General features: G+C 39.5%; 1 protein-coding gene across 1 annotated transcript in view; it reads left to right on the top strand.

Moving 5' to 3' along the window:
* MYO1E (myosin IE) overlaps positions 1–19,291 on the top strand; it is a 201,966-nt gene that overhangs the window by 99,479 nt on the left and 83,196 nt on the right. The window lies entirely within an intron of this gene.

Raw genomic sequence — 19,291 nt, 5'->3', positions numbered from 1 at the left:
CAACATTGCGGTTTTCGTTTAGGCTCAAATAGTCCTACCTTTGGCCAGTGAGAGCCCTTTGTATTGGCTTCTTTGTCCCTTTGACATGACTCCAGTAGTGTTGGATAGTTTCCTTATTTAAGATGTTCCAGGCTCGAGCCGAGGAGTGGGGCAGGGCAGCCAGGAGGGAGTAAGAGAGCCTGGATGGAGAATGGGTCAAAGGTCAGGGCCTTTTCCTGGCTGCCGTGGCAAGGATCCCTACCTGAACACTGCAAGTGACTTTTACACTGGGATATAGAAATGTCTACAGGACTGAGACTGAACCTGCTAAAGCTGTCTCAGGGCATTGATGAAGTGTGTTGTTCAAAGGAGGTTTGCCACTGGGAAATGTGCCCAAAGAAAAGTAGATAAATGAAGCTTTAGATAAGGAATTGATGAAATAAATCTACAAAGAAGGCTTATTAAACCCTTTCATATCTTATATATGGAATATACAGGATTTATAAAGAAATATGTTCCTATAAAGTAGGGATAAGGAAATCAGGCTAAAAAACATATAACTCCATTTCTAGGTACAGATGATACCTGTATGTGATTGTGATAGGAATGGGCGATGCAGATATGTTAATGACTTTTAAATTATCTAAAAATATCAAGTTCAAAATTTGTTCAAAAATCAAAAAACAAAACTAAATAAAAGGTGAATAGTACAGTATAAAAAGTAGAGCAACAGGAGGACCTTCAAGATGGCAGAGGAGTAAGACGTCTGTATTTGTGGGGAGGAAGGAGATCACCTTCCTCCCCACAAATACATCAAAAATACATCTACATGTGGAACAACTCCTACAGAACACCTACTGAATGCTGGCAGAAGACCTCAGACTTCCCAAAAGCCGTGTGGCTGACTGGGTCTTGGTGCTCCAGCTGGGTGTCAGGCCTGAGCCTCTGAGGTGGGAGAGCCGAGTTCAGGACATCAGTCCTCCAGAGACCTCCCGGCCCCTCGTAATATCAATCGGCGAGAGCTCTCCCAGAGATCTCCGTCTCAATGCTAAGACCCAGCTCCACTCAACAACCAGCAGGCTCCAGTGCTGGACACCCCATGTCAAACAACTAGCAAGACAGGAACACAACCCCACGCATTAGCAGAGAGGCTGCCTAAAATCATAATAAGTTCACAGACACCCCAAAATACACCACCGGATGCAGTCCTGCCCACCAGAAAGACAAGATCCAGCCTCATCCACCAGAATACAGGCACCAGTCCCCTCCACCAGGAAGCCTACACAACCCACTAAACCAACCTTACCCACTGGGAGAAGACACCAAAACCAAAGGGAACTACAAACCTGCAGCCTGCGAAAAGGAGACCCCAAACACAGTAAGTTAAGCAAAATTAGAAGACAGAGAAACACACAGCAGATGAAGGAGCAAGGTAAAAACCCACCAGACCAAACAAATGAAGAGGAAATAGGCAGTGTACCTGAAAAAGAATTCAGAGTAATGATAGTAACAATGATCCAAAATCTCGGAAATAGAATGGAGAAAACACAAGAAACATTTAACAAGGACCTAGAAGAACTAAAGAGCAAACAAACAATGATGAACAACACAATATATGAAATTAAAAATTCTCTAGAAGGAATCAATGGCAAAATAACTGAGGCAGAAGAACAGATAAGTGACCTGGAAGATAAAATAGTGGGAAAAACTACTGCAGAGCAGAATAAAGAAAAAAGAATGAAAAGAATTGAGGACAATCTCAGAGACCTCTGGGACAACATTAAACACACCAACATTCTAATTATAGGGGTCCCAGAAGAAGACAAGAAAAAGAAAGGGACTGAGAAAATATTTGAAGAGATTATAGTTGAAAACTTCCCTAATATGGTAAAGGTAATAGTTAATCAAGTTCAGGAAGCACAGAGAGTCCCATACAGGATAAATCCAAGGAGAATCACGCCAAGACACATATTAATCAAACTATCAAAAATTAAATACAAAGAAAAATATTAAAAGTAGCAAGGGAGAAGCAACAAATAACATACAAGGGAATCTCCATACGGTTAACAGCTGATTTCTCAGCAGAAACTCTGCAAGCCAGAAGGGAGTGGCAGGACATATTTAAAGTTATGAAAGGGAAAAAACTACAACCAAGATTACTCTACCCAGCAAGGATCTCATTCAGATTCGACAGAGAAATTAAAACCTTTACAGACAAGCAAAAGCTAAGAGAATTCAGCACCACCAAACCAGCTTTACAACAAATGCTAAAGGAACTTCTCTAGGCAGGAAACACAAGAGAAGGAAAAGACCTACAATAACAAACCCAAAACAATTAAGAAAATGGTAATAGGAACATACATATTGATAACTACCTTAATGTAAATGGATTAAATGCTCCAACCAAAAGACATAGACTGGCTGAATGGATACAAAAACAAGTCCCGGGCTTCCCTGGTGGCACAGTGGTTGAGAGTCTGCCTGCCGGTGCGGCGGACACGGGTTCGAGCCCTGGTCCAGGACGATCCCACATGCCACGGAGCAACTGGGCCCGTGAGCCACAACTACTGAGCCTGCGCGTCTGGAGCCTATGCTCCGCAACAAGAGAGGCCGCGATAGTGAGAGGCCCGCGCACCGCGATGAAGAGTGGCCCCCACTTGCCGCAACTAGAGAAAGCCCTCGCACAGAACCAAAGACCCAACACACCCATAAATAAATAAATAAATAAATAAATAAATAAATAAAATTAAAAAAAAAAAAGTCCCATATATATGCTGTCTACAAGAGACCCACTTCAGACCCAGGGACACATACAGACTGAAAGTGAGGGAATGGAAAAAGATATTCCATGCAAATGGCAATGAGAGGAAAGCTGGAGTAGCAATTCTCATATCAGACAAAATAGACTTTAAAATAAAGACTATTACAAGAGACAAGGAAGGACATTACATAATGATCAAGGGATCAATGCAAGAAGAAGATATAACAATTGTAAATATTTATGCACCCAACATAGGAGCACCTCAGTACATAAGGCAAACGCTAACAGCCATGAGAGGGGAAATTGACAGTAACATCATAATAGTAGGGGACTTTAACACCCCACTTTACCAATGGACAGATCATCCAAAATGAAAATAAATAAGGAAACACAAGCTTTAAATGACATTAAACAAGAGGGACTTAATTGATATTTGTAGGTCATTCCATCCAAACACAACAGAATACACTTTCACCTCAAGTGCTCATGGAACATTCTCCAGGATAGATCATATCTTGGGTCACAAATTAAGCCTTGGTAAATTTAAGAAAATTGATATTGTATCAAGTATCTTTTCTTACTACAACGCTATGAGACTAGATATCAATTACTGGAAAAAAACTGTAAAAAATACAAACACATGGAAGCTAAACAATACACTACTAAATAACCAAGAGATCACTGAAGAAATCTAAAAATACCTAGAAACAAATGACAATGAAAACACGACAACCCAAAACCTATGGGATGCAGCAAAAGCAGTTCTAAGAGGGAAGTTTATAGCAATACAGTCCTACCTCAAGAAACAAGAAACATCTCAAATAAACAACCTGACCTTACACCTAAAGCAATTAGAGAAATAAGAACAAAAAAACCCCAAAGTTAGCAGAAGGAAAGAAATCATAGAGATCAGATCAGAAATAAATGAAAAAGAAATGAAGGAAACAATAGCAAAGATCAATAAAACTAAAAGCTGGTTCTTTGAGAAGATAAACAAAATTGATAAACCATTAGCCAGACTCATCAAGGAAAAAAGGGAGAAGACTCAATAGAATTAGAAATGAAAAAGGAAGTAACAACTGACACTGCAGAAATACAAAGGATCATGAATGATTACTTACAAGCAACTATATGCCAATAAAATGGACAACCTGGAAGAAATGGATAAGTTGTTAGAAAAGCACAACCTTCTGAGACTGAACCCGGAAGAAATAGAAACTATAAACAGACCAATCACAAGTAATGAAATTGAAACTGTGATTAAAAATCTTCCAATAAACAAAAGCCCAGGATCAGATGGTTTCACAGGCAAATTCTAACATTTAGAGAAGTGCTAACACCTACCCTTCTCAAACTCTTCCAAAATATAGCGGAGGGAGGAACACTCCCAAACTCATCCTATAAGGCCACCATCACCCTGATACCGAAACCAGACAAAGATGTCCCTCAAAAAGAAAACTACAGGCCAATATCACTGATAAACATAGATGCAAAAATCCTCAACAAAATACTAGCAAACAGAATCCAACAGCACATTAAAAGGATCACACATCATGATCAAGTGGGGTTTATCCCAGGAATGCAAGGATTCTTCAATATATGCAAATCAATCGATGTGATACACCATATTAAGAAATTGAAGGAAAAAAACCATATGATCATCTCAATAGATGCAGAGAAAGCTTCTGACAAAATTCAACACCGATTTATGATAAAAAACCCTCCAGAAAGTAGGCATAGAGGGAACTTACCTCAACATAATAAAGGACATATATGGCAAACCCACAGCCAATATCATTCTCAGTGGGGAATAACGGAAACCATTTCCACAAAGGTCAGGAGCAAGACAAGGTTGTCCACTCTCACCACTATTGTTCAACATAGTTTTGGAAGTTTTAGCTACAGCAATCAGAGAAGAAAAAGAAAGAAAAGGAGTCCAAATTGGAAAAGAAGAAGTAAAAGTGTCACTGTTTGCAGATGACATGATGGTATACATAGAGAATCCTAAAGATGCCACCAGAAAACTACTAGAGCTAATCAATGAATTTGGTAAAGTAACAAGATACAAAATTAATGCACAGAAATATCTTGCATTCCTATACACTAATGATGAAAAATCTGAAAGAGAAATTAAGGAAACACTCCCATTTACCATTGCAACAAAAAGAATAAAATACCTAGGAATAAACCTACCTAAGGAGACAAAAGACCTATATGCAGAAAACTATAAGACACTGATGAAAGAAATTAAAGATGATACCAACAGATGGAGAGATATACCATGTTCTTGGATTGGAAGAATCAACATTGTGAAAATGACTATACTACCCAAAGCAATCTACAGATTCAGTACAATCCCTATCAAACCACCAATGGTATTTTTCACAGAACTAGAACAAAAAATTTCACAACCTGTATGGAAACACAAAAGACCCCAAATAGTCAAAGCAATGTTGAGAAAAAAAAAATGAAGCTGGAGGAATCAGGCTCCCTGAGTTCAGACTATACTACAAAGCTACAGTAATCAAGACAGTATGGTACTGGCACAAAAACAGAAATATAGCTCAATGGAACAGGATAGAAAGCCCAGAGATAAAGCTACGCACATATGGTCACCTTATCTTTAATAAAGTAGGCAAGAATATACAGTGGAGGAAAGACAGCCTCTTCAATTAAGTGGTGCTAGGAAAACTGGGCAGGTACATGTAAAATAATGAAATTAGAACACTCCGTAACACCATACACAAAAATAAACTCAAAATAGATTAAAGACCTAAATGTAAGGCCAGACACTATAAATCTCTTAGAGGAAAACATAGGCAGAACACTCTAACATAAATCAAAGCAAGATCCTTTTTGACCCACCTCCTAGAGAAATGGAAATAAAAACAAAAATAAATAAATGGGCCCTAGTGAAACTTAAAAGCTTTGCACAGCAAAAGAAACCATAAGCAAGAGGAAAAGACAACTCTCAGAATTGGGGAAAATATTTGCAAACAAAGCAGCTGACAAAGGATTAATCTCCAAAATATGCAAGCAGCTCATGCAGCTCAGTATGAAAAAAACAAACAACCCAATCCAAAAATGGGCAGAAGACCTAAATAGACATTTCTCCAAAGAAGATATACAGATTGCCAACAAACACATGAAAGGATGCTCAACATCACTAACCATTAGAGAAATACAAATCAAAACTACAATGAAGTATCACCTCACAGCAGTCAGAACGGCCATCATCAAAAAATCTAGAAACAATAAATGCTGGAGAGGGTGTGGAGAAAAGGGAACCCTGTTGCACTGTTGGGGGGAGTGTAACTGATAGAGCCACTATGGAGAACAGTGTGGAGGTTCCTTAAAAAACTAAAAGTAGAACTACCACATGACCCAGCAATCCCACTACTGGGCATATACCCTGAGAAAACCATAATTCAAAAAGAATCATGTACCCCAATGTTCATTGCAGCTCTGTTTACAATAGCCAGGACATGGAAACAACTTAAGTGTCCATCGACAGATGAATGGATAAAGAAGATGTGGCACATGTATGCAATGGAATATTACTCAGCCATTAAAGGAAATGAAATTGAGTTATTTGTAGTGAGGCGGATGGACCTAGAGACTGTCATACAGAGTGAAGTAAGTCAGAAAGGGAAAAACAAATACTGTATGTTAACGCATATATATGGAATCTAAAAAAAAAAAAAATGAAATGGTTCTTAAGATCCTAGGGGCAGGACAGGAATAAGGGCACACGTAGATAATGGACTTGAGGACACGGGGAGGGGGAAGGGTAAGCTGGGATGAAGTGAGAGAGTGGCATGGACATATATACACTACCAAATGTAAGACAGATAGCTGGTGGGAAGCAGCTGCATCATATGGGGAGATCAGCTGGGTGCTTTGTGACCACCTAGAGGGGTGGGATAGGGAGGGTGGGAGGGAGGGAGATGCAAGAGGGAAGAGATACGGGGATATATGTTATATGTATAGCTGATTCACTTTGTTATACAGCAGAAACTAACACACCATTGTAAAGCAATTATACTCCAATAAAGATGATAAAAAAAAAAAAAAGATGTTCCAGGCTCATCTTGTACCTTTTCTGCCAAGCCCTGGAATCAGCCATTTCATCAAAAAGCCCTGGTTCAGTTTAATGGGAAATAGTATTTAGAGACCATCAATCTAGTCACTAAGAGTGCGCACTGCTGTCTGTTAACAGTGCTTCTCATTCTTTTCAGAGGACAAAGGCAAGGAATATGAACTTTTTAAGAAAAAAATGAAACATGAGTTCATACTGATAATGTCCAGGTTATTTTATTTTATTTTTTTTTTGTAATTTTCTCGCCACGCAGCATGCGGTATCTTGGTTCCCAGACCAGGGATTGAACCTGTGCCCCCTGCAGTGGAATTGCAGAGTCTTAACCACTGGACCGCCAGGGAAATCCCCCAGTTCATTTTTAAGATTATAGTGTTTTTACTTCTTTGGTTTTTATATTTGTATCCCATTTTTCTTACGTTGAAAACCTCGATTTCTGATGACATTATTACAGTTACTTGCTCTATACTGTGTAGGTGCATAAAACTATAAATAAGTATACTTATAAATAAATAATATATATTATATAGTAAATAATGGGATAAAGCAAATAAAGTAATTCTGTTAATGCTTGAAGATAACAATACCAACATTATTCGTAGCAATACTGAATTCACTTTAAATTTTTTTGTTGTTCTTTTTGGTCCTTAGGATGTACAGTCAAAATACTGGGTTTTAAAAGTCCCTTAAAATAGTTCTTTTCTGTGTCCTTAACATGCCAACTTGTACTACAGTTAGATTCATTTATTTCATTTTGGATTTTAGGAGTTTATATTTTTTTAATTTTAATTTTGTTATATAATTGTGTAAATCATTACAGGGTTCCAAAGTCAAAACTATAAAACAAAAACACTGAAGCGTTTCAAGATATAGACTTCATGACATCTTACCTCTAAATGTTTCTCTATGCATGTCTAGAAAATAACATTTTCTAACTTAGCCCCAATACCATTATCACAACTAAATAATTAATACTAACTTAATATCATCTAAAGATAAGCAGTCTATATGTAAATTTCTGTGATTGTGGCAAACATGTCCTTTCTTGACAGTTTATGTAAATCAAGGAACACTGGCTGCATTTGGTTATGAGTCATTTTTTTAATCCTACCACAGTTCCCCTCTCCCATTTTTTTTTTTTTTCCGTTGACTTGGTCAAGAGACCAACCCACTTTTCCTATAGACACCTTTTAGATTGGTCCAGTTGCTTCCTCATGGTCTCATTACTCTAATTCCTTCAATTTTCTGTAAATTGGAAGTTAGAGCTAAATATTTAATTAGCTGCAGGTGAAGCCCTTTGGAAGGAACATTGGGTGTTGATGAGTTTGGTTGCTGAATTGGAAATGCTTCCGTTTGACCCCAAGTGGAGGTCACTGGCCAATAGAGAGGTGGGAGGTGTTTTCTTGACTTGAATTAAATGAGAGAGGATAGGATGAGTTTTCTAACATATTCCCTTGCCCTTTTTCCTTCCTCCCAGGCCCCTAGTGAGATGAGAAGGAAGGGAATGGTCTTGTTGCATGAGCTTCTCCAGTTTGGAGCTACTTCTGTTTTTCGTAACCCACTTCTTTCCCTCTCTTGGATCCCCTCAATCTGTCCTGCAGGGTACACTTGCCCTGAAGCAGGACACATGCCCACTTCTAGGATCCTTCTTTCCAGTGTTCAGGTGGCAAAGACTTGAAGGCCCTGCTCCAGGGCTTTCTATTGCAGTGTCTGTGCTTTAATATAGGAGATGGTGGAACAGGGAGCTGCTTTGACTTGTGACACTAACCACCCCAAGTCAAGCCAAACTTCACATGTGAAAGACACAGTCCTCCACAAGACACCAGCTGCAAGTTCCGGGGTTCCCACCAACCCCTCAATTTCAGTAATTTACTGGAATGACTCACAAACCTCATGAAAGCACTGTGCCTATGGTTACAGTTTTATTAGAGCAAAAGGATACAAAGCAGAACCAGAAAAAAGTAGAGACACAAGGGCAAGGTCTGGGAGAGGTCCACGTGTGATGCTTCTGGGCATTCTCTCCCCGTGGGGTCATGGATGGTGTTTCCTCCTTCCAGTCGTGGTGTGGGAGTTGACAATATTGCCAACTAGGAAGTTCACCCAAGCCTTTGCTGTCCGGAGATTTTATTTGGGCTCAATCACATACTGCCTGCATGACTGACCAGTAGTCTCCAGCCCTCCTGAAGATCTGGGCCAGTATCTGTAGGCTCCATTTTCTCCATGGGTCAGAACTTAGACACGGCTTTCCAAAGCTCTTAATCATAAATGACTGGCCAGTTCCCAAAGACCCCAGACAAATTTCTTTACTACCCAAGAGCTGTGCTTCATCTGCTTTGAGAAAGTAGATTTGCTGTCTCTGCTGTGCTGTGGTTCACTGTCACCAGCTCTGTGATCCTGGGCAGCAAACCTAACACTCATCTGGGCCTCGATGTCTTCACTTATGAGTGAACTGATTGACCAGATGACCTCTGAGGTCTCTCCTGGTTTGGGGGTTTTGGAACTCTTCCAAATAATGCTTGAGGGAAGGGAAGGCAGGGAAATGCTGTTCTGGGTAGAGAAGCCCAAGTTTGCAGCTACTGACATGGGAGAGCTGCGTGCTCATTCAGCTAGGGCTGAGTCCAGGGCTGCCTACCTGAATGCACTTGTGAACAGAAAACAAACAAAACCAGTTTTCCTGGGGACTGGAAGAGAAGTCTGCTCCTTGTGCAAAGGGCTTCTGCCGTAGCTGAAGAGACTAGGAATTTTTAGTATCCTTTAATTAGGAAATTAAAAATTAATGATGATCTAATCTCTCTGGTGTTCTTTTAGACTTTCACCTTCTGATTTCCCTGGTATATGACCATACCTACATGATGAAATGCATATGCTTTATTTTTTATTTATCTATTTTTAATTTTAAAATAAATTATTTATTTTTGTATCTGATTTGTTAAACATTTTATTAATAATATATGTATATAAATATTTTTTGTTTAAAGCATTTGGCTTTAGAGAGAAATATATTTGGGATTTCCGTGACAATACATATTTTATGCATTTTAAATCATGCTATAGAAGAAACTGAAATGAAGGTCAAATACATTTAAAGAAGTTTTTAAAAAGAAAATTATATTAATGTGATAAGAAAAAAATTTTTATGATTTTTTTAAGTTGAAGTATGATTGACCTACAGCACTATGTTAGATCTAGATGCACGACATAGTGATTCGATACAGCTGTACATTACAAAGGGATGACCAGGAAATGCATACGCTTGGATGGGATAATGCAGCACATAGAAGCAATGTTATCAGTTCCCTCTCAATCTTATGTTTTCTGAAGAGGTGGATACGGTGACAGGATGGGCTGGCAACTGATTATTTCTGGATAGAAATCAGTGTAACAAATTGAATTTAAAAAGAAAGAAATCAAGGAAGAAGACAAGCTGCTTTCTCAAGTGCAGACCTCCATCCAAGCCTTGGCCCTGAGTTTGTTTTTTTAATTGAAGTATAGCTGATGTACGGTGATATGCACAGGTGTATAATATAGTGATTCACAATTTTTAAAGTTTATACTCCCTTTATAGTTACTATAAAATATTGGCTATATTCCCTGTGTTGTACCATATATCCTTGTAGCTTACTTTATACTTATTAGTTTGTACTCCTTAATCTCCCACCACTATCTTGCCCCTCCCCACCTCCCACTGATAACCACTAGTTTGTTCTGTCTGTGAGTCTTTCTTTTATGTTACATTCACTAGTTTGTTGTATTTATTAGATTCCACATATAAGTGATATCATACAGTATTTGTCTTTCTCTGCCTGACTTGTATCACTTAGCATAATGCCCTCCAAGTCCATCCATGCTGCTGCAAAGGCAAAATTTCTTTCTTTTTTATGGCTGAAGAATATTGCGTTGTGTATATATACTGCATCTTCTTTATCCATTCATCTGTTGATGGACACTTAGGTTGCCTCCGTGTCTTGGCAATTGTAAGTAATGCTGCAATGAACATTGGAGTACATGTGTCTTTTCCAATTGGTGTTTTTGTTTTTTTCTGATATATACCCAAGAGTGGAATTGCTGGGTCATTCTATTAGAGTAGTTCTATTTTTAGTTTTTTGAAAAAGCTCCATACTTTTTTCCACAGTGGTTGCACCAATCTATATTCCCACCAACAGTGTAGGAAGGTTCCCTTTTCTCCACATCCTCGCCAACATTTGTTAGTTGTGTTCTTTTCGATGATGGCCATTCTGACATGTGTGAGGTGATATCTCATTGTGGTTTTGATTTGCATTTCCCTGATAATTAGTGATGTTGAGCATCTTTTCATGTGCCTGTTGGCCATCTGCATTTCCTCTTTGGAAAAATGTTTGTTCAGTTCTTCTGCCCATTTTTTATCAGGTTGTTTATTTCTTTGATATTGAATTCTATGAGCTACTTATATATGTTGGATGTTAACCCCTTATTAGTCATTTCATTTGCAAATATTTTCTCCCATTCAGTAGGTTGTCTTTTCGTTTTGTCAGCGGTTTCCTTTGCTATGCAAAAGCTCTTAAGCTTAATTAGATCCCATTTGTTTATTGTTGCTTTTCTTTCCTTTGCTTTAGGAGACGGATCCAAAAAATGTTGCTGCGATTTATGTCAGAGGGTATTCTGCCTATGTTTTCCTCTAGGAGTTTTATAGTATCTGGTCTTACATTTAGGTCTTTAATCCATTTTGAGTTTATTTTAGTGTGTGGTGTTAGGGAGTGTTCTAGTTTCATCCTTTTACATGTAGCTGTCCAGTTTTCCCAGCACCACTTATTGAAGAGGCTGTCCTTTCTCCATTGTATATTCTTGCCTCCTTTGTTGTTGATCAGTTGTTGGTCCTGAGTTTTGCAAACATGTACAGACTTGATTTGTCAAAATAGCTGGAGTTGAGCAGCCTCAGGTTGACTGACTGGCCAACCAGACTCACAGGTGAGTGTGAAGTAGACCCCAGTTCATGATTTTATAAGGAGAATTCTGCCCGTGCTGGACTGCTCTGTTGGTTATTTCCCTGGAACACAGTCCATGAGGGTTGCTGGATTACCATTAGAGGGTTGGATTCCGAGCCGAGGGATGATCACAGTGGCTAGTGTCGTCATGTCATGGCCCCCACTTTTATCTGGAGACAGTAGTCTGCTCCTCAGTAGTCTGTTCACTTGGGGAAAACCCATCGTGTCTGCTGTTGATTTTTCCTGTCCTGGCTCTGTGTAGGCCAACCCCTTTGTATTAACCTACCCTTTGTCCTGTCAGCCCCTACCATCCCGTAGGTTAAGTTCTATCAGGAATAAACAGCCAGGATTTGCCTTAATGTTTCCCGAGTCTTCCCCAAGAGCTCACTGGCAGACAGGTCAGGGAGAGTGGCTCCTGTTGATGCTGATTTCATCCACTGTGCCTTACGTTCACTAATTTAACTTTCCAGGGATAAATATCTCCCATTTCTGAATTGCCCTGTCCGCTCAGTGCCTAGAAAGACATTTAGGCTACCCTTCTCAAAATTCTCTTTCAACTGATTTATGGTGGGCCCAGGGCATCCAATATCTTTTTTCAAGCCCCCCAATTGATTCTAGTTGAGCACCAAGACTAAGCCTCCTGAAATCCTCATTCCCAGGCTGGGTGATCTGCAGATAAACCTTCAGGCCTTGGTGATGTCTTGCAGGTCTCTGAGCGGAGGCACGATACCACGGAAGGCTGGTTCACAAAGACGAGTCTATGGGTAGAAAAGTGATGGGATCTTGAGCAAATACAGATATGTAGTGAGGTTATGAGGGCCTGACCTGAGTTGGAAAGGCAAAGAGGAAACTGATGTGTGACTTTCCATAAGCCTCTGAAGGAATTAAAGGAATAGGAAGTGAATGTGGACTCCAGGCAGTGCCGAGAGAAAAACACAACAGCTGTAGCTACATTAGTATCATTGACAATGATGAGCACCTGAAGACACAGGTATCCACCTATGAGCCCAGTAAATGAGCAACCCAAATCTGCTTAACTCAGTAGTTTTCTGTGCTCCAGAACCCAGAATTTGGATTTGTGTTTTAGAATTGCATATGCGGTACCTTTGGACCTATCAGAGACATCTATGCAAATTTACTGAATAAAATAATCATGGTGTGGTAAGAGGGGAAGGAGAAATGGCAAGTTTTTCTCATATTCTCTACCATCTCTGTATCACCAGACCAGACCTTGGCACTGTGGCCAGAGGCATTTCTGCAGCCCTTGCCAACTGACCTCTGTAAAGACTTACAGGGTCTTAGAGAACATTTATGTGGCAGTTTTATTGCTGCCATCAAAAGTGAATTCCACTTTTGGCCTGCATCAGTTCTTGCTGTCCTAGCGCATTTAAAAAATCGTGATGTTGATTTGAGAGCATCACATTTGATCCAGTTTCTAATTTTTTTTGCTTGAAATATTCTTAAGCAGTTGTTTTTCTGAAAAGTAGGGTGTTCTGTTCTTAATGTATACAACATTTGCAAAGTCTTGGTAGGTTGTATCCTGGATACATGCCAAATAAATATTTTTTAAGAAATAAATAAAGACGTGAGAGATCTTTTGAAGGCACATCAAAAGATTTGGTGACTGATTGAATATGAGAATTTTCATAGAGGAAAAGGAGACAGTTGTCACTATTGGATCTAAGATTTCTGAACTATCTTCTTCAAGAGACATTTTGGATTTGGAATCCCTAAGATTGGCAGGAGTAAAGATTAAAGATTTAAATAATTTAAAAAGTCAGATCACTTCTAATATTTGGCTTGTGTCTTATCTCTGCTCTCTGCCTCAGCACTGTCAAGTGTCTCATGGATTCTCAAGCTGACTTCCTGTCTTTGATGTATTTCAGGAGCCTTTTATTATTAGCATTGGAACTCTTTTCTATTTCTTTCGGTCCACCCAATTTCTTGTTTATCCCAGCACCGGCATCCTTTGAGGCTCCCTGTCCCTCTGGCCTGGCTTTGGGAGGCCCAGTTAGCTCACACCCCTGACTGCGGGGTCTGCATGAGGCCTGCCCTCTGGCTGTGGGTTTGAAGAGCTGGGGGCTCAGATGTGCCCTTCTACCCCAAGTTCCCTGACCAGCCTTCGTCAAAGAGTGTTATTCAGGAAGCCTGACTCAGTAGCTAATTAATATATTATCCATAATCATAATAATAACCCCTTTTTAAGTATTTGCTTTGTATCTCAGCATCTTTTACTTATATCATTTACAACCTAGTAAACTAGGTATTACAACCCCCCTTTTTGCAGATCAGAGAACTGAGTCTCAGAGAGGTAATGAAACATGTTAAACGTCTCACATTTGAAATGTGGCAAAGCCATGCATCAAGCCAGGGCTGCCTGGCTCCCCTATTACACTCTCTCCACTTTTCTCTGCTGCTTTGAGCCAGCAGGTGTCAGGTTGTCTGGTTAGTAACCTGTTACTGCCCATGGTCATGTGGTACAGTGGAAAGATCTCTGGGGTTGAGTCACGGGGTAGACTTGTTATTCTGTTCTGTCGAAAGTGTGTGACTTCTGCAAGCCTCAGTCACTTCATCTGCAAAATGGGGATTGATACCTTAAAGGAAAGCTATTGAATAAGGAAATACATATAAAAAAATTTTTTTAACTGTTAAGGAGTGCTGTAAAATACCTGGTAGTAACAGTAAAAGGAATTGCAGAGCTAATAAGTAGCTGAGCTGGGGCTGAAACTTGGTGTTCAGACTAAACATTGGGTTTTTCCTATTGCATCAGGCGGGGCCAACGTGAGCATTGCCCTGGGGCCACTTTCTTGGCAGACCATAGGTGATAATTTTGTCTGCCTGACAATACTAATTGATTTGGAAGAAATAACAGTTCTTTGTCTTATTCTCACTTTCCTCATTATGTTAATGAATTTTTATCATTTACTCAGTCGTGTTGGCATGTCTGTTTGATTTTGTATTTTATACTTTCAGCTGTTGCATGTACTTGAGGCTCTACTTTTCAGTGTCATTACAAGCTCTGACAGATCACCCCTTTCTCTCCAGCCCTGGAACCCTTCAGATGGGCAACAGAGACGCTTCACTTCAGACTTATTTCTTTCCCAGATCCAGTAGGGCTGCCAGGAAGGGTGTGTGTGAATTGAGTCTTTGGAGAAGTCTGTCCAGAATGTTCTTTGATGTGTTTCTCCTTCCCGATCGCATCTTGTCTTGTGAGCACAGTGATGCAGGCTATTATTATTTGTTAGCTCCGACTGTGTGTGAGATAATAAGTGTTTTGGCAGAAGCCTTGCTTCAAGGGGTGTGTATCAGTAAAAACTCAGTAACTAAAAGTTTGATTATACTATGAACTGTGCTATTCATGGAGTTCTTTAGGACACTTTGTTGATTTTAATTGACTATCTAAATATAGACCTTCATCTGAAGCAGTATAGCTCAGGCTCCTGATTTAAACTATCTCAAGTCCTTTCCTAATGATGCCACTCACTAGCTCTGTGTCCCTGAGCAAGTTGCTTAGCCTTTTTCATCAGATAATGGGAATAAGAATAGTCCCTACCTCACAGGGCTATTATCCAGATCAAATGATTGAAGCCCTTAGAGCAGTCCTTGACATGCCTTACCCACCCAGCGGGCACATGCTACAGTGAATACATCTGCAAAATTTTAGTTTGCTTTCAAATCTCCTTTGGAATTGATGTTATTTCTCATCAGGGCTCTTTTCAGTCACCAATATGTTTATCTTTTATAACTGTAGAATTAGAAAAAAGTTTTTACACTATCTCTGTGTTTTTTACCCTTGGGTTATACCTTCTGAAATAAGAGTCAAGTTTAATACTAATATGTCCCTATATAAAAAAAGAAAAAAGTCAGGTCTCAGGTCTAAGAGAGTAGGACCCAGTGGGAATTTTCATAACTTCATTGTCTTATCCATCATTCATTCTGGGCAGGAATGCCGCCCTCTGATGCTTGCCTGCGTGTGTACACATACACACGCACACACACATACACACACACACACACACCCTCACTCCCCTACCTGGCTAACTTTATCTGTCTCGTTGAAATGTAAGTAGTGTGACTTGACTTAGCTTGTGCATTTCTTTAGGAATCTTTTCCTAATACAAACTCAGGAATCCCTAAAACTGTACCCGTATCTCCAAGGTGTTACCACAGTGTTGGTGCACTTGCCCTGCAGGGCAGGAGACACATTTCATCCCAGCCTTGCCCTTGGCACGAGGAGGCACTTAGACAGTGCATGCTGGGTAAGCAAATGCACATACAATTTTTGTTTTTAATTTTTATCCTTTCTAAAGTGCAAATAAATGTAAAGTAGGCAGAGCAGCATTTCAATTACATTAACTTGAACAGTATAAGGGAACAACAGCTAGTGTGGTAAGAACCAGCAGAGATATTTTGAGACTAGCAAGGGGGAGATAGGAGGAACGGTCGACTCTACCTATTCCCTGGGATACCCACCCCCAAATACGACTAAGCTATTTTTACATTTGCTAGAATCCGTTGAACTGAATTGAAAACACTATTGATTTTTAAGTGAGGAATAACCTTCAGACTAAGAAAAACAATTATAGTCTTTGAATCCAATTATTAATGTATCATTGTAAGTAGCTCCCCCGCCCCGCCCTGAACATTCTTTCCATTTCTTTGAAATTATAGCATATGTTTCCATTTGTATAGTGAATGCAGTCAGAAACATTACATTATTTCCTATTTGAATTGATGTTTCCTATGAAATCTGTCTTGACTGCATTTTACATTTGTTTAGCTGGTCCCCAGCCAGCTATGTGAGAACTAGGGAGTTTGTTAGAAATCCTTATTTCTAGGCCCTGTCCTGGGAGACGAGGATTCAGCAGGTCTGAAGACAGGCCCAGACATGGGCATTTTTTAAGTACTTTGAGGATTCTGATAGGCTGCTGGACTTCGGGACCACTGGGGCATTTTTCTAATTTTAAGGCACATACATTTCTAGAGTATTTTTTGGTCCACTTTAGAAGTCAAGTGAAGGCAATTAAGAAAGGCCTTATAACCATAAACAAAGCAAATTGCTCTAATTGCTGTGAGATGCAAAGCAAATAATTTCAGGTGTGCTATATAATCTGTCTGATACCTTCACAGTCTTCTAACATGGGTTTTAGACCAGGGGAAGAAACAATTTTTTCCCTGAAAGGGCCAATGTAATTATGGTTACATATACGGTAAGCTTCAAGTAATTATGGAGCACTCCATTCTTGTACCATGTTCTGAGCAAATTACCGGCCTCTGATCAATAAAATTTCTTTTTTTAAGCATCTGTAAATTGAATCCAAGAAATGAAAATTCCGATCAGAGTTCAGCCATAACTAATTATTTTAAATCTTCTGAAAAATATCAGTGTTACTGAGAATGTAGATGTCCTATTAATGTACCTGGCATACTTATTTTAATATATGAAATGAGTTACTTTCCATTATTCTTCCTTTTTTTTCTTTCAACAAAAGACACAAAATATTTTATGTCTAATCACACTACTCACCAAAGACACAGTGGGGACATTACTATACTTTCAGTTAGTAATTCTAATAGGATTTATTGGTTTTTTTCCTTTTCTCTTTTACACACTCACAGCTTTCTCTAAGGAATTCTAAATACGAAAGTTGTTTACTCATGACATAGTAATAATCTAAAGAAATTAATCCTGTTGATTATCATTGTGATGTGCGATCCCACTTTTTCTGGAAATGCTGGGTTTTTTTGTTTTTTTGTTATTTTCTGTTCCTCTTTTTTTTTTTTTTTTTCTTGGCCACACTGCACAGCATGTCGAACTTCCCCAACCAGGGATCGAACCCGTGCCCCCTGCCATGGAAGCACGGAGTCTTAACCAGTGGACCACCAGGGAAGTCCCATATTTTTTTAAAATATGAAATATATGGGTAATTGTTTCTCTCACAACTTTAAACCTTAAGAGAAATCACATCAAAAGAAACAAGAATCATCCAACAAGTCAGAACTGTTTCTTTTTCCTTGTTCCATTTCTGTTCTTGTCCATACATTATTTTTACATAGTTGTAATCATGTTATAGATACAGTGTCTTCTGCTTATGTTGCCACTTAGCCTTAATTGCATTGTTTTTATGTTGCCACATAGTTTTCTAATTATTTTAAATGTCTGTGTAATATTATATAGGCTGGTTGTACCATTGTACTCTTGGACTTTCCAGTATTCTTGAATGTTCACGTTATTTACAACATTATAAAATGGAGTTTCATTGTTTACAAACCTATGCTTCAAATGAGTGAGAGTGCATGTTTTGACCTTGGATCTAGGGTATAAATCTTCTGATTACATGGACCATTTGAACAGATAACTTCCTCATGGAGCTGAAATATTTATTATACCTACTTGTGCCTGTGAGTAAGCATGGCTCTGTAATCAGTGTGACACACCATCCCAGGCTCATTGGCTTTCTACTTTCCGCCATATCTTATGAAATACCAGTTTGGTTTCTGTATTCCTGTGACCTGGAAGTCAGGAGCTGAGTACTAGGATGCTGAATGAGTTGCACAGATGGAGTCAGACCTTTAGAAGTCCTCACAGAGGATGGTTCCTTCATTCTTCCCTACAATCTCTCTAATTAAACATATAACATATTAGTTCAAAGAAATTCAACAGAGTTCTGACTTTTGCTATGGTGGTGACTCTAATCCTCGTTTTGTTTTGTTTTGAAATAGCAAATTATTTCCAAATTTATTTCAGTTTCCTTTTGGGGATGGGGGCCACCTGGCTTGGTTGGACCCTAAGCAAGTGTTTGCTGTTTCCTTGAATACCTAAGCAATTGGTAACAGTTCATTAGGTTGGGTGTTCACAGAATATTTGCTCTGTACCCCAAAATTCTTGATCACCGATAGCAAACAAAAATAGTGTCTTAGGCACTCACAGCAGGCTGAACTTTTCATGTTAAATTTCACCATTATTTTACATGATAATGGATTCCTTTCATCTAATTCTATCATGGAAATACAAAGGCTGCCAATAGAGAGATGAGAAATCTGACGGACTTAAGCATGTTTTTTTTTTTTTTTTTTTTTATAAATTTATTTATTTATCTTTGGCTTTGTTGGGTCTTTGTTTCTGTGCGAGGGCTTTCTCCAGTTGCGGCGAGGGGGGTCACTCTTCACCGCGGTGCGCGGGCCTCTCACTGTCGGCGACCTCGCCCGCTGCGGAGCACAGGCTCCAGATGCGCAGGGTCAGTAGTTGTGGCTCACGGGCTATAGCTGCTCCGCAGCATGTGGGATCTTCCCAGACCAGGGCTCAAACCGGTGTCCCCTGCATTGGCAGGCAGATTCTTAACCACTGCGCCACCAGGGAAGCCCTTAAGCATGTTTTGAATTGAGGTCGTCATCACTTCAAGGGGATTTTGGGGGAAGAAACGGGGATTTTGAAGATCTGACTCCACGGTATTAACAAAAGGCTTTCCCCATGCAGTAAGGCCACCAAACGGA

The sequence above is a fragment of the Balaenoptera physalus genome, assembly GCF_965194825.1.
Source record: "Balaenoptera physalus genome assembly, chromosome: 2".
Lineage (NCBI taxonomy): Eukaryota > Metazoa > Chordata > Mammalia > Artiodactyla > Balaenopteridae > Balaenoptera > Balaenoptera physalus.
Note: the sequence above shows the minus strand (reverse complement) of the source record. Positions and strands in the feature narration are given on the sequence as shown.